General features: G+C 41.7%; 1 long non-coding RNA gene across 1 annotated transcript; it reads right to left on the reverse strand.

The window, feature by feature from the left end:
* Positions 1 to 8804: 8804 nt before the first annotated feature.
* On the reverse strand, positions 8805 to 10786 carry LOC131303381 (uncharacterized). Its single transcript, XR_009192004.1, has 2 exons — positions 10507 to 10786; positions 8805 to 8954 (listed from the first exon to the last, which is right to left on the reverse strand). It is a non-coding gene; the product is annotated as an uncharacterized LOC131303381 (long non-coding RNA).
* Positions 10787 to 14805: the final 4019 nt, after the last annotated feature.

The following is a 14805-nucleotide window of genomic DNA, read 5'->3' on the forward strand; positions in this document are numbered from 1 at the left end:
GGCGCATGCCAATCAAGCCCAGTCAAATCAACTTTATTAAGCCACATGGACGAGACTTTTGTGCCACCCTAACATGGGCTACAGTCCCCCTGATGATTATACCATCCAGGGCCATTCCCCTTTCCCTCCTACAAGATCCATCACCTTGTCCCATGCATTTAATACATGGGAGGCTCCCTCCCTTAACCCAACCAGTCCTAACCCAACTGATTACAGCCCTTCCTCAGTCCCTCTCTCCTCTATAAATACCCCCCCTTGCATTCATTTGCAAGGGGTTAACCACATTGAGAGTCTAACTCCATCTTCTCCTCTCTTTTGCTCTCTCTCTTCTCCTCCATTGAAAGAGAAAGAGGTGAAAGACTTCCACCCATCCACACTACCATTCAATCAAAATCCAACCTCCATCTTCAACCTCAAAGCTCAAACCACCTTCAATCCTTACACCAAAGGTATACCACCTTTGTGTGGCTTTCTGTTTTTGATCCCTGAGTGGAACCAGAAGGACCCAGGCTAGTAGTCAATACTAGTCTTGGCCTTAAACTGGCATAATGCAAAGATCGTGTGAAATGAGAGATGGCGCACGCTAGTAACGTAAAGCCGTACGCCAGTCATGGCAGTATGTGCACCACTGGCGTGGGGATCATTGATCACTATTTCTTATTTGTATATTGCTTTCATCACCTTATTGCATGCTAAAAACCAATCTTCTGCTCTTCCGTACTGTAGAACTGTTTAGCTGTAGCTCTCAACATATGTTCTTTGTTTGATCTAGAAGGCCTCTGGGATCATTCTGGTCATGCTCTAGAGCCCAGATGATGCAAAGCCAAGCACTGGACTAAAGTGAAACTGGCGTACGGTCGTTTGGGACTGGCGTACGGTTGTCATATTAAGATCCAGTGGCTGGCCCTTGCATCTTAGCTTAGCATTGGCCTCCTTTCATGTCCCCACACTATTTTTGGGGTATTCTGTTATCTTTCGTGGCTTGAAGTCATTTTGTCTGTTCGTAACTGTACATAAGTTGCTCTATAAACTGCGTGGTTTGTCTTGGGTGTGCATTGGTCCATTCCAGAGCCCAGAGGGTTGAGAGCAAAAATAGCGGCGTGAACCTACTGAAGTATGCCAGTGACAAGCTGGCGCACGCAGGTTGTGATGGCATGTAGTGGCCTGGCCAGTGCATGCTGCCATGTTCTGCGTGTACGCCACCTTCGAGCAGCGTACTCTAGTTTGTTTAAATGCTCATAGGTGCTTGTTCTCAATCTATATTCATTAGCTTAATCAATCATCCATAAAACATTTTGTCACATAACTGCAGCTTGTCACAGTTTTAATCCCCATTAACTGTTCCCCCGCCCTAATTGGCTAAAAATGATTAATGAGAGAAAAATGCAAACGTTTTACAAAATGCCCGAGTAGAGACCGATCTCCGGATTGGGCGAGAGGGGTGCCATAAAACCCTTCCCCTCTCGTAACCTGGCTCCCGAACCTCAGATATTGAAGGTGACGACGGACCGGTCTATGCCTTTTCAAAATCAAACAAACATAGCAAACGTTTTCGAGTTCGGTTCCTTGGGTATTTTACCGCTAAAACTCGAGTGGCGACACTGAACGAAGCGTTATCGCCGCGCTTTTCAAAGAGGGCCGCACCCGATTTTATAAATAAAAATTTTCCGGGGCACGTTGTAACGACCCTGATTTTTGGTAAATAAAAATTTCGTTAAATATTTAAATTTTATTTTAATTACTTGGATTTGCTACTAAATTTTTTTTTTTAATTTTTATAATCCGTCATAATTAGATTTGAGACTTATAAAATTATATCTTTCACGCCGAGCAATCTAGTCATTTTCTAAAAATAAGTATGCTTATAAAAGCACTTGTATATTTTCCTAACAAGTTAGATAAAATCTTTAAATTATATTTCTTGGCTAGAAATCCTACTTGGCGAGTAAGGTTAGTTTCCAACCGACTAGTTGGACAAACCAAACTACCATTTCTCCTAGTTACACTGCCCAAACCCTAATTGGACCTTTTTGACCGTCTTGGAGCCTTTTGAACCCCCGAACCCTAATTGAACCCTTAGACTTTTAGGGGTAATCATTATACCCCATGACAAGTCATTTCAAACCCTAATTATGACCAATATTGTAACAACTCCGATTTTTCGTTCAATAAAAATCTCGTTGTTATTTGAAATTTCTTAATTTCTCTTAATTGCTCGTTGATTCTCTTATTTGATTTCCTTGTGGTTTGTATTTAAGCAATCGATCGCCTTATCATCGTATTTCTCGACTAGAAACCCTAATCGCACTTTAGCCCTCAAGGATCGTTTCTTGACTTATAAGCCCTACTTAGCAAGCCTAGTTAGCTTCTAACCGGCTTGATGGAGTAACCAAACTAGGAAGTCACCTAGTTACTTTTCCCTAACCAAAGATGGACCATTTTACCCATCTTGAACCTTTTGAACCATAGACTAGAAATGGGTTAATTGTTTTCTTTTATTGTTTTAGTTTTATTCTTTATCCTTTGGACGATAAATGTTAGGGGAACTATTATCCAATGGATAATAGAAACCCAATTCTTTATATTAAAAGGATTTTGAAAGATTTGAACAAGTACTTTGATCTTTTAAAGAAATGACATTTGAAAAGTACTTTTGATTATTTTTTCTAATAAAAGTACCCAAGTAACTATGGACCATTGGACAATAACCGTTAGGGTAATCTTTACCCATTGGACAAAAGCCTTTTCTTTATTTTATTTGGTAAGTACATAGATATATAACACATGTGTATTTCCAAAAAAAGGACATGTAGTCTTTTCCAAAAACTTAGTTTAGTATTTAAAGTACCCGTACCTTATTATCCTTTGGATAATAACCGTTAGGGATGTTATTATCCATTGGGTAATAGGCTCATCTTTCAAACAAAGTACTTAACCCATTAAAATAATATTTTGTTAAGATTCCCGGGAGTACAAAAGTATATTATTATATTAATTAAAGTATGGTACTTTTTTTTTTTGGTTTAAAGAGTGAATCTTGACCCTTAAAGACTAAATTGCCCTTTTGTACAAAAGTACCTATTGTTTATTTGTATTCTTGCATTGTAGTACATATATATACATATGTATATAGCTAGTACATGGGAGAGAGAGAGAGAGGAAATAGGAGAGAGAGAGCCGTGAGGGAGAGAGAGAGGGGAGAGGCTGAGAGAGAGAGAGGAGAGAGGGAGAGAGAGAGAGAAAGAGGAAGGAAGAAGAGGAGGGATTTGATGTGTACTTGACCTTGGTCTTTCAAAGTACTTCAAATCTTTGGTGATTTCTTTCCTAGCCAAATCTTAACCCCATTAACCTCCATTGTACAACTTTCAATTGTTTAAGCCATGAATCTTGTACCAATGTCTCCTCCATTGCAACATATCTTCCAAGAATCCCATCCAAGGACTAACCTAGCCATGCAAGCCTACCAAAGTTAGCTTCCAACCTTTCAATCAACCTTGACATGTGAAAGAAAGGTGAGGGAGAAAGAGAGAGAGGGGAATTCGGCTAGAGAGAGAGAGAGGGAAGCCCTTGCCTATAAATAGAAGCTCATTCCAAGCTTAAACTCACACCTTCAACCATTGCTCTCACTTCTCTCTAGAAATTTCAAAAGTTCTTGCTTTCAAAGTTCTATTTTTCTAGTGTTCTTGAGAGAAACCACCAAACCACCTCCCAAAACCACTGTTAGATCTTTTAAAGTAGCTTAGTTAGTTAGAAAGTTGTTTCTAGGAAAAGAAAGTACAACTCTTTTCCTTTTCGAAGCAAAACCGACGCCGTTACGCCGCCGAAATCCAAAACCGTCGACCAAATCTTCTTAGCCGACTACTACCGCCAAGAAGCAAGGTAGGATTTCTTATCTCTATACTTAAAGTGTAATGTAGGATATCCTTATCTTCCATCCCAAGTAGTTATCTTTACCTATTTTCCCAAATATAGTCTTGTACCCAATTATAGGTTCGCTAGGAAGAAACTTTTATCATGTCATTTAAAGTAGATAGTGTTATCTTTTGTTGAAAGTATATGGAATGCATGATGTTGTTATTAAGTGATTCAAGCATGTCGAGTAGTTTTAAAATGGATGATCTTGTTAGATTGAATAGTGTAATGAATGATATCGTATGTGAAAAGTCCCACCGCGGAGTCTATGCATGAGAAAACGAGACACGGAAATCGAGAAAGTAGAAACATGACACCTAGGGTGTGGTTTATGAAAAGGCGTGTTTTGAAAAGTGTGAAATGTTTTGGAAACCGCAATGTGGCCGGACGTTGTAGCCCATTGTGTGGTGTGTGTTTTGTGTGCCAATGGGAGACCGGGACGGCAGAACCATTGTGAGGATACTCGGGAGTCCGGAACGGCGGATCCGAGGTTGGGTGTGTGCTTGGTTATCCGCGTTACGGAGCCAATGCAATGTGTGCCAATGGGAGCCTGGTACAGCGGAACCATTGTGAGGATACTCGGGAGTCCGGAACGGCGGAACCGAGGTTGGGTGTGTTAAAAATTGAGTTTTTGAAAAAGTGATACATTTATGAATATGGAAAATGTTGACACGGTCTACGAGGAGTCACGTAGGAGAAACTCACAAATCTTGGACACCAACGTTGATGGTTTATCGTATACGAATGTGTTGTTGTTAGATGAGCATGCTATGTGGAAATCTTTGACTATATGTTGTATTGTTATAATTTAAGGGTTAGAGGGTTTGGATTATTCTATTGAGCGTTTAAGCTCACGGTGTTGCCTTTTTGGTGACCCTGACTTATTATATTGGTGGCGACGCCGGTATAATATGTCAGACCTCATAGATGAACAGGGTGAACTTTACACCTTGGAGGCATTTGGAGCCGAAGAGCTAGCCCGGATGGAAGAACAAGCAGAGCAGTAGTTAGGAACCTTAGTTCCCTCCCGTTTGTAATAAAAGTACTTCTTTTAAGTTTTTGTTGTAATAAAAGAGTCAGACTCAGTTTATTTTCAATAAAATGTTTATTTAACGTACCCAAAATTCGGGGCGTTACAAATATTCCTTTACCCCTTGGACCATAATTGTTAGGGGAATTTTTATCCCTGGGATGTTAGACCTTTTGACTTGCCAATAAGCATGACAAGACAAGTCATACATAGAATCCCATCATTTTGCTTCTAAAAGAAGCAAGACTAGCCATGCATGCATGCACACCTATGTCCTAGCCTTAAGCCTAACTATCTTAGGTTTTACTTTCCTAGATGAATATATCCATGTACTTATATACCTATATATGTCTATACATAGAACAAGAGAGAGAGAGAGAGAGAGAGAGAGAGAGAGAGAGAGGGGGGGGGGCCGGATGGAGAGAGAGAGAGAAAGGCCGAATGGGAGAGGGAGGTGGAGTGTGTGATTGTGTTTTGGACATTTACACAAGCAACCTTAATAGCCCTAAGCCTATTTACTACATGCCAACCCATTCTAGTCTTCCAAAGTACAAAGCTAGCCCATGATTATATTCTTTCTTGCAAGCAACCTCCCCATAGACTTGACAAGCCATAAAACCCTTCATGATGGCCTAAGATTTGGCCTAAATTGGAAAAGACAAGTCATGGAAGACATGGCATGATTGAAAGGCATGAAATGACAACTCAATGGAGCAAAATCCATGGGAAAAGGGAGAGGGAGGGGGGCCGGCCATATGGAGGGAGAAGGAGCTCAAGTGTTGGCTATAAATAGCACCCCATGCCTTCCATTCAACTCACACCTTCACTCATTTGCCATTTCCATTTTCCAGACAGCTTACTGCCCTTCACAAATCTTTATTTTTCTCCTGCTTAAAGTAGTTTTTAGAACCAACTCTCTTTGGGAAAGTTGTAGAGCACTTCAAAATCTTCAAGTTAGAGCCAAGAACCACCCCAATCGGTGAAGAAATGACAAAGATATTGGCATCCGAAGTTCAGTAAAAATCTCGGATTTCCATTTCCAGACAGCATACTGTCTCCTCCTTTATCACCATTTTTCTCCTATCTAAAGTAGTTTCTAGGATCAACTTCCTTCACAAAAGTCGTAGAGCACTTCGAGAGCTTCAATCTCGACCCAAGAACGATCATATTCGGCCAAATATTGACCGAGTTACTGCCATCCAAAGTTTGGTCCAGATTTGCGAGTTTCACCGCCCGTAGAAAACTTTCAACTAGCTTATTCGGCCCCAACTAGTTTCGGATTAAGGTAGATAAATCTCTACTCATTCTCCCTAGTATAACTTTAGTTATTTTTGTTTATGATAAGGCAAGTTAAAGTATTATGAATAATTAGCAAGCTCGTTTTACAAAATCTTGAAATGACATTACGATCATGTAGATTTTCTCTACTCACTTCCCTAAGTATAAGTAGAACCCCTTGTCCCCTAAACTCTACATATAGCATAGAATCGTACGTTAGAAAGTAGAATGTTCTTGATTCAAAGAATCAATATCCTTATCGTTTTCCTTAAGTAGATAAGGTTATCTATCGTTTAAAATGCATGATTGTCAATAAGTTTATCTCGCTAATGGAAGTACGAGCAGGTTAGATAAATGACTTTTTCTTAAATAAACATATGTTGTTTAGAACTTCCCTCAAAGAAAGAAAGAACGATTTTCGAAAGATACAATTTGACACTTGAATAGAAGTATTCGTATTTTGATCTTTAGGATGGTTATGAGCATGATTATTAATATAGAATTGGATGATCTTGCTAGTTTCAAGATTTCAATGAATGATTTATGTTTGTAAAAAGTCCTACCGCGGAGTCTATGCATGAGAACGAGACACGAAAATCGGGAAAATAGAAACATGGCACCTAGGGTGTGATTAATGAAAGGGAATGTATTCCGAGGATGGAAATATTTTGAAACTACTTAATGACCGGTTTTGGGTGGCATTATGTGAGTTGTGTGCGTGTGCAAAAGTAAGATTTGTGAAAAACCCAATGAGAACCCGGAGCGGCGGAATCATTGTGTGGATACTCGGGAACCCGGAGCGGCGGAACCGAGGGTTTAGATTTCGAAAACCCCGAATGGGAACCCGGAGCGGCGGAACCATTGTGGGACACTCGGGAACCCAAAGCAGCGGAACCGAGGGTTTTGAATTGTGTGCGTTCCCATGGGAACCCGAAGCGGCGGAACCATGGTGAGGTATGACTTGGTTATCCGAGGTATGGAGCCAATGCAATCGTGTGCCAATGGGAACCCGGTGCGGCGGAACCATTGTGAGGATACTCGGGAACCCGGAACGGCGGAACCGAGGTTGGGTGTGTTAAACAAATGATTTTTGAAAGATGGATTGGTATGTGAAAATGTTGACACGGTCTACGATGAGTCGCGTAGGAGAAACTCAAAAAATCTTGGACACCAACGATAGTTATATAGCGATTGCGGATGTGTTATTGATATTGTCTTTTGTAGCTGTGTATACACGTATCATGTGGAAATCGATGTTTTATTATAACTTGTTGTTTGTAAGTTATGGGTTAGTGGGTATGGGATTGTTCTATTGAGCGTTGTAGCTCACGGTGTTACCTTTTGGTGACCCTGACATATTATATCGGTGGCGACGCTGGTATAATGTGTCAGACCTTGTAGATTATCAAGATGAACAGTACACCTTGGAGGCTTTTGGAACTGAGGAGCTAGCTAGGATGGAAGAGCAGGTGGAGCTGTAGATAGGAACCCTAGTCTACCCTCCTTTTGTTTAATAAGATTACTCTTTTGAGAATATTCTGTAATATTGAGCCAGACTCCATTTAGTTTTTCAATGAAATTGCCTTCTTTAACGTACCCAAAATTGGGGGCGTTACACACGTGCCCACAGGAGTGTGTGGAATGTATCCTAAACCCAAAACCCAAAATCAAAACCCTGACTTCAGGTTTTGACCGTCGCGCGATTAGTTGAATCTCCAGCGCAATGCTTTGCATGCTAGGTGCTGGTCAAAGTCAAAGCTTTGACTGTTGACCATCGCGGGGTGTGGTTTGACCGTCGCGCGATGAAGTCACTCCCTCGTGTGATAGTCAACACCTGTCACTTTCACCTTTTTCCAGCTGGATTCTGTGATGATCAGGAGGCTACTGATCTGTAGAACCTCGTTTTCGTCGACTGAACAGCGTTTTGGAGGTGCATGGGTTGCACCACCCTCACAACTTCTCCCATCACCTTGTTGGCCTCTTTCTCCACTAAGGGAAGCTGGCCAGCCTTGTTGGCTAGTTGCTAGGCCAAGCCCTCCACCCACCAAGCATTCTCTCATCTCCTATATATACCCCATTGGTCTTCCAAGACTAGGGTTACCAATTCTCAAGCAAAAAAGACTCTACAAGCCCTAGCACACTTGATATCGCCTCACTCTAACCACATCCATACACTCATTTTCTCAGCTACACCACCTTGTTCAATCCATTTTCAAAACACTCAAGCAAAGGTATAATTCCCTACTGTTTACTGTTTTGATCCCTGAGGGGGGCTGTCAGGGCCAAGGCTGGTAATCTATACCAGTCCTGGTCCTAACTCCGTGATCACTCAGCAGCGGCTCTACGCCTTGTCACGCCCTCGATTTTCAATATAAATATTAAAGGTTTTTCATAAATAAAAATCCTCACAATAATACAAATATTACCCAAAAGCCATTTCTAATCCCCTTGTTCGCAAATCATCTCCAAACTCCAAAGCATTTCCAAATTTACATCTTTGGCCCAACGGCCTAAAACCACTAGATCACGTTAAAAGAAAGTTAAGAGTTTACAGGGATCCTTCATTTAACCAAAAAAAAAATAATAATAAAAATAATAATAATAATAAGATTACAATTTCTTCATCCGGTGATAAAGTTTAAAAAGAGATGCAAAATTAACTCTCTGAAGTCGCTTTCAAAATGTAGGATCGCATGCAAGCACAGCAACCCATGTCACAGCCTCTGATTTGTACCTGAAAAATGATAGGTTGAGCTACACTAGCCCAGTAGAAAAATCTATGCTAACTTTATGTGTATACGAGAAGACAAGTGCGAAAAGAAGGAGATTCACGTCGATAGACAACAGCAATTAGAGCCAATTATGAATATACTACACAATCAAGACTTCTAATCAAGGAATTTCCAGCATTAACCCTCTTTTTCTCGTGCCACGTCTCATCGTTTAACACATCCTTACAATTAGATTCCGTTTATAGCCTAACATGCGAATGCCTATACCAGTCTTCCTCAACGTGTCACACTACGGTAGGTCATCTATGCCTCTTTGGCAAACACTCTACCAAATGAGAAATCGAAAGACATATAATAATAAGAATAGCATACTTAAAATCCCACACGAAACCTGTTACCACAAGTCACCATACACTACAATGATATCCCAAATTCTTAGTTCAATACAACCAACATTGCCCTTCGAGTCACCACGGCTTTCCCCGGGTCTTTTCTCTAAGTCGAACCGAAAGAGAGTCACCGTGGCTTTACCCAGGTCTATTCTCAAATCCGCAGAGCAGTTGGGTCACCACGGCTTTACCCGGGTCTATTCCCACTCTCACAGAGTAACAGGGTCACCACGGCTTTACCCGGGTCTATTCCCACATCTACGAGGCACTTGGGTCACCACGGCTTTACCCGGGTCTGTTCCCATAATCACAATTACTCACAATGCAAACTTGTCGATACGACTTCATAACAGGGTCTAATGTACTGCAATCATTAAGGGGGCAACACCCACATACCAACGAGTATAACAATCAACCCATCTTGCATTAACATAACTCATATCAACAATAAGTCGTCACATCACCATTTCTGACGTTAATTTACCGATTAACCATTTCACCTCGCATTTTCTATGATCGTCATCATTTCACAATTATTGTTCATGTGTCATCGTACCACATTTCAACCAACACTCATCATAAATTCATAACTCAACATTTGTGCAATATTTTAAGTCTATCGAACTCATTCATAAGTTGAGGCAACTAACCACCCTCCACTTCTATAGTCCTAACTTTTTGTATACTTAACCTGTCAATGTAATTTCAGTGGCAATTAAAAGATGACTTCAAAACCTCGAAATCGATATATCATACGCTCGAATTGGACATCGGACGAGGAAGTTATGGCCATTCGAAGTTGGGCAAAAACCCAGAAAATGACAGCAACAGCAGAAAACGAGGCAGCTGACACACCTTCACTCCTATGATCATAACTTTCTGTGTACTTAGAGTTTTAAGGTGATTTTGGTTGCCCTGGAAAGCTGACTTCAAGATCTCGAATTCGATATATAATTTGGGCGTTTTCGATATCGGACGAGGAAGTTATGACTGTTCGAAGTTGGGAAAAAATCTCAGAAAAATGGGCAGCAGCAGAAAAACGGGACAGCAGCAGATTTTGGGGATTTCAAAGGAATTCAACAACAAATCTCATTACAATGATCAATAGCAAGTCTCAAACACTATATCAACTCATAAACACATAAAATTAGTTAGATTTTCCTACCTCAAGTTTCAAAGCCGAACTCATGAGATCAAACAAAGCCCTAACCTCCAAAACTTCAAAATCAGCCGGTTCCTCCTTCCCCGAGCTTGACCCACGAAATTAAGGCTCAATAATGCATATAGAAGTTAAAATGGAGATGGGTTTGTGTGGGTTTCATGTTGTTTTGATGGGTTTTTGGTTGAGAGCAAAAGAGAGGGAGAGAGAGCCGAAGAGAGGGTTTCGGGAGAGAGTGGGGAGAACGAGAGATTGAGGTGTGTGTGTGTCCTGTGTTGAGATATAAGAATGGGGAAAACTATCCCCTACACACACATCCACCCATACACTCATGCATCTTACACTAGCACCCTTCCACTAACCTGCTATCACATTAACTAACCTACTATCACATTAACCCCAAAACAAATAATTACAACGCATATCACATTTGATCTATATTCTAACATTTTTATGAAACGTCGGGATTATATAATATATATATATTTTTTAATGGGTCTCTACACGCCTATAGCAATCTTAGCAGCTCTACGTTTGCTATCTCAACAGCTCCACACTCATACCCATACATCCATCGGCTCTATGCCCGTACTCACTCAGCAGCTCTATGCTCACTATCTTAGTAGCTCCACGCTCGTACTTCAAGTTACTCAACAGCTCCGTGCTCGTCATCCCCATAGCTCTATCAGCAACTCTTCGCCCGTGAACTCACTATCAGCAACTTCAAATCACTCAGCAGCTTTACACCCACAAATTCAGCAACTCTGCGCCCACTAAACTAAGCAGCTCTGCGCCCACTATCTCAGCGGCTCTACGCCTGTAACCATCTCAGCGGCTCTATGCCTACTATCTCAACTGGCTCTAAGTCGTAACAATCACCAAGATATCATTTGTTCTCAAGCTCTATGCTTGAATGCTCAAAGTCCAACACTTTGAATGCTCGAAGCTCTTCATGCTCAACCATTGTGTACTGGATGCTCAAGTTATACACTTGAATGATCAAACTCTACGTTTGAATGCCCAAGCACCGTGTACTGGATGCTCAAAGCCTGTACTTTGATCGGTCAAACTTTACCCTCCGAATGCTCGAGCTCTAAGCTCTGAATGCTCAAGTCCAGAACTTGAAAGAAACTCTACACTTGAAACAAACACACATGCATGGGCCCGTACACATAAGCATCAACTGCATCACCATTATCACATCGAGTCTCTGCATCATCATATCTGTTCACATCTAACCATCATCACATACTATGTTTTGCATCTATCTCTCTCATGAAACAGGTCAACCCTGAGCCCAACCAGCTTCGCACCTCAGTTTTATTGATCGGTTATGTGCCTTGATCCTCTGGCTCTATGCCAAAATTTGTGGAAGATGGAATAGCTCTGTGCTCAGACCTTCAAGCTCTTATGATTACAACTGGCTCTATGCCTCAGTTCCATCACTTCAAGCTCCAAGCTCCAACTCCTTAGGCTCTTGCCTCATGACTGTAACCAGCTCCTCACCACGGTTCTATTACTTCAAGCTCCAAGCTCTAACTCCTTAGGCTCTTGCCTCATGGCTGCAACTAGCTTCGTGCCTCGGTTCTATCAATTCAAAGCTCTAAGCTCCGACCCTCAGGCTCTTACCTTATGATTGATACTGGTTCCGCACTTCAGTTCTCTCATCTTAAGCTCCAGTTTCTTGCCTTGTGCCCCCATATCTCAAAATCGGCATCCAATTGTCTTCAAAAGATGGTTTGGATTCCACCCCAATTACATCAATTCCATCAAGCTCATTCACAAGGATAGGCTACCCAACCGAGCTCCCCTCAGTCAAAGTAAGGATGATCATGAAAAGCAATCGACTCACCCGCTGTTTATTGATCTACCCCAAAATACTGAAGATGCTCTCGGCAAAAATTTCCCCGGCATCCCTGTGCTCCTTCAACTACTCTCCGCCAAAATCCTAGCATGACCCAAGTATGTTGCACTATGGCTTGTTAAAGCCCGAAGGCATGTCTTCTGTTTCTAAACCTCTGAGTTTTTTTTTCTTTTAATGCCCCTGAACTACGATTGGTCTGAATTTCCCTTATGGAATACGTAGGCAGCCTCCCGACCCGATCATAACTAAAACCTTTTTTGAAAACCTTTGGAATAGTTGTTCGACTAAATTGAAGTTGTTTTACGACTTGGACTCTTACTTAAACATGTCTCGCGATCCATCCAAGTTCAGTCAAAGAGGGTCATCTGTAGACACCCCAATTTGGCCTAACGATTATTTCAAGTCCCACCTTGGGGACCATCCCTATGATGAATGGATACAGTGATTGCTGATTGACTTCTCGTAAACTAGTGGACTTTTGGTGAGTAATTTTAGCCACTTAGAGGACCCAATTCAGAGCCATACAGCTTTTCAAACAGAAATATAGAATCCTAGGAGAATCCATCTGTCGGCCGTAAGATTGATCTCACGGCCTCAACTTCATTCTTTCACCCGTGAAACATGTTGCTTGAAAATCTCCTTGAGAGATTGATTACTCGGCCGCCAGGTCCATTCCTCGGCCGCAATGTCCTTTCCTCGGCCGCCAAATCGTCCTTTTCCCAGATTCTAGAATGTTCTGTCAATCGTTTGATCCAATGCTCAAAACCCTAGCAGACAAATTCTGATGCGTTCGGGCTATGAAAGGAGATTATGAAAAGAGATCTTTTGCGTATATACTTCTAATTTAATCATGCATTGTGATTGCACTACAAGAGAAAAGGCTATTTTCGTCGACCTATTTGCGTCAGCAGAAAATGCCATCGCAAAAGCTAGTTTATTGCATCGGCATCCAATCCCGTCTTAAAAAATATCCATTTGCGTCTGTGATTACTCTGACGCAAAAAAAAGGTGGCAAATAAACTTTATTTGCGATGGCAAAATAATGCTCGACGTAAATAAATCCATTTTACCGCTAAAAACATTGGGCGGGGTAATCTCGGACCCAACTCACCATACCCTCTCTTCCCTAAATTTTTTTGTTGAAGGACCCCAATGAGGCAATTTGAAATGAAGGAACCCTAGCCTAACCCTTGCCTTCTCTCCGGCGGCCTTCGCCGGCCGGCAAACTACACCCACGATCTTTCTCTCTCACCCTCTCTCCCTCTCACCCCCACCCTCGATCTACCGTTTTTCAACCACCGTTTCTACTTCCTTCCCAACTCTCTAACCCCCGTTTTGAAACCCTAACCCTGTTCCCTACGCCGCCTCCTTCGTCTGTGCGGTCGGCCTCTGTCCACCATAGATCCACCCGACTGCTCTTTTTTCTTTCCCCTCTCCCCGTCTTCGGTTTGCGCACATCTATGTCCGTCTACCTTTTCATCTGCACCCGCCTGATCTGCTTTTCACCCAGTTTCTAGTGAAGGACACTTCTCCAAGGCCGGTCTCTGGTCTGGTACCAGCTTTCTGTTATAATATAGGTGGCCTCTCCCAGCTATCTCTCAATGAGGCCCCGACTAGTTTCGGATCAAGGTAGATTAATCTCTACTCATTCTCCCTAGTATAACTTTAGTTATTGTTGCTTATGATAAGGCAATGTAATGTATTAGAAATAGTTAGCAAGCTTGTTTTACTATAATCTTGAAATGAAATTACGATCTTATGGATTATTCTTATCCCCTAGCTCTAAGTATATGTAGAATACCTCTACTTACTCTACGTATATTGTATGTTTGTATATCGAAATGCATGGAAGTATTCATATTTTCATCTTTAAGATGGATATGAGCATGTATTATGAATTGTTTGTATTACTTGCCTTGTTGTAAAGCATAAGTGAATTTCACTCCAAAGGCATCCGTACATGTGGCGTTATGCTTTAAGTTGTGGTTTGAGCATGATGATTTGATCTTGCTAGTTTAGTTTCAAGATTACAATGAATGATTTCTGATTGCATATGTGAAAAGTCCTACCGCGGAGTCGATGCATGAAAACAAGACATGAAAAATGAGAAAGTAGAAACATGACACCTAGGGTGTGGTTAATGAAAAGGCGTGTTTTGAAAAGGTGAAATGTTTTGGAAACCGCAATGTGGCTGGACGTGGTAGCCCATTGTGTGGTGTGTGTTTTCTTTTGAAAACCCAATGGGAACCCGGAGCGGCGGAACCATTGTGGGTACACTCGGGAACCCGGAGCGGCAGAACCGAGGGTTTGGAATGATTTTGAAAAACCAAATGGGAACTCGAAGTGGCGGAACCATTGTGGTATACTCGGGAACCCGGAGCGGCGGAACCGAGGGATGAATTGTGGTTTGGTTATCCGAGGAGAGGAGCCAACACAATTGG

Source organism: Rhododendron vialii, chromosome 10a (genome assembly GCF_030253575.1).
Source record: "Rhododendron vialii isolate Sample 1 chromosome 10a, ASM3025357v1".
NCBI classification, from domain to species: domain Eukaryota; kingdom Viridiplantae; phylum Streptophyta; class Magnoliopsida; order Ericales; family Ericaceae; genus Rhododendron; species Rhododendron vialii.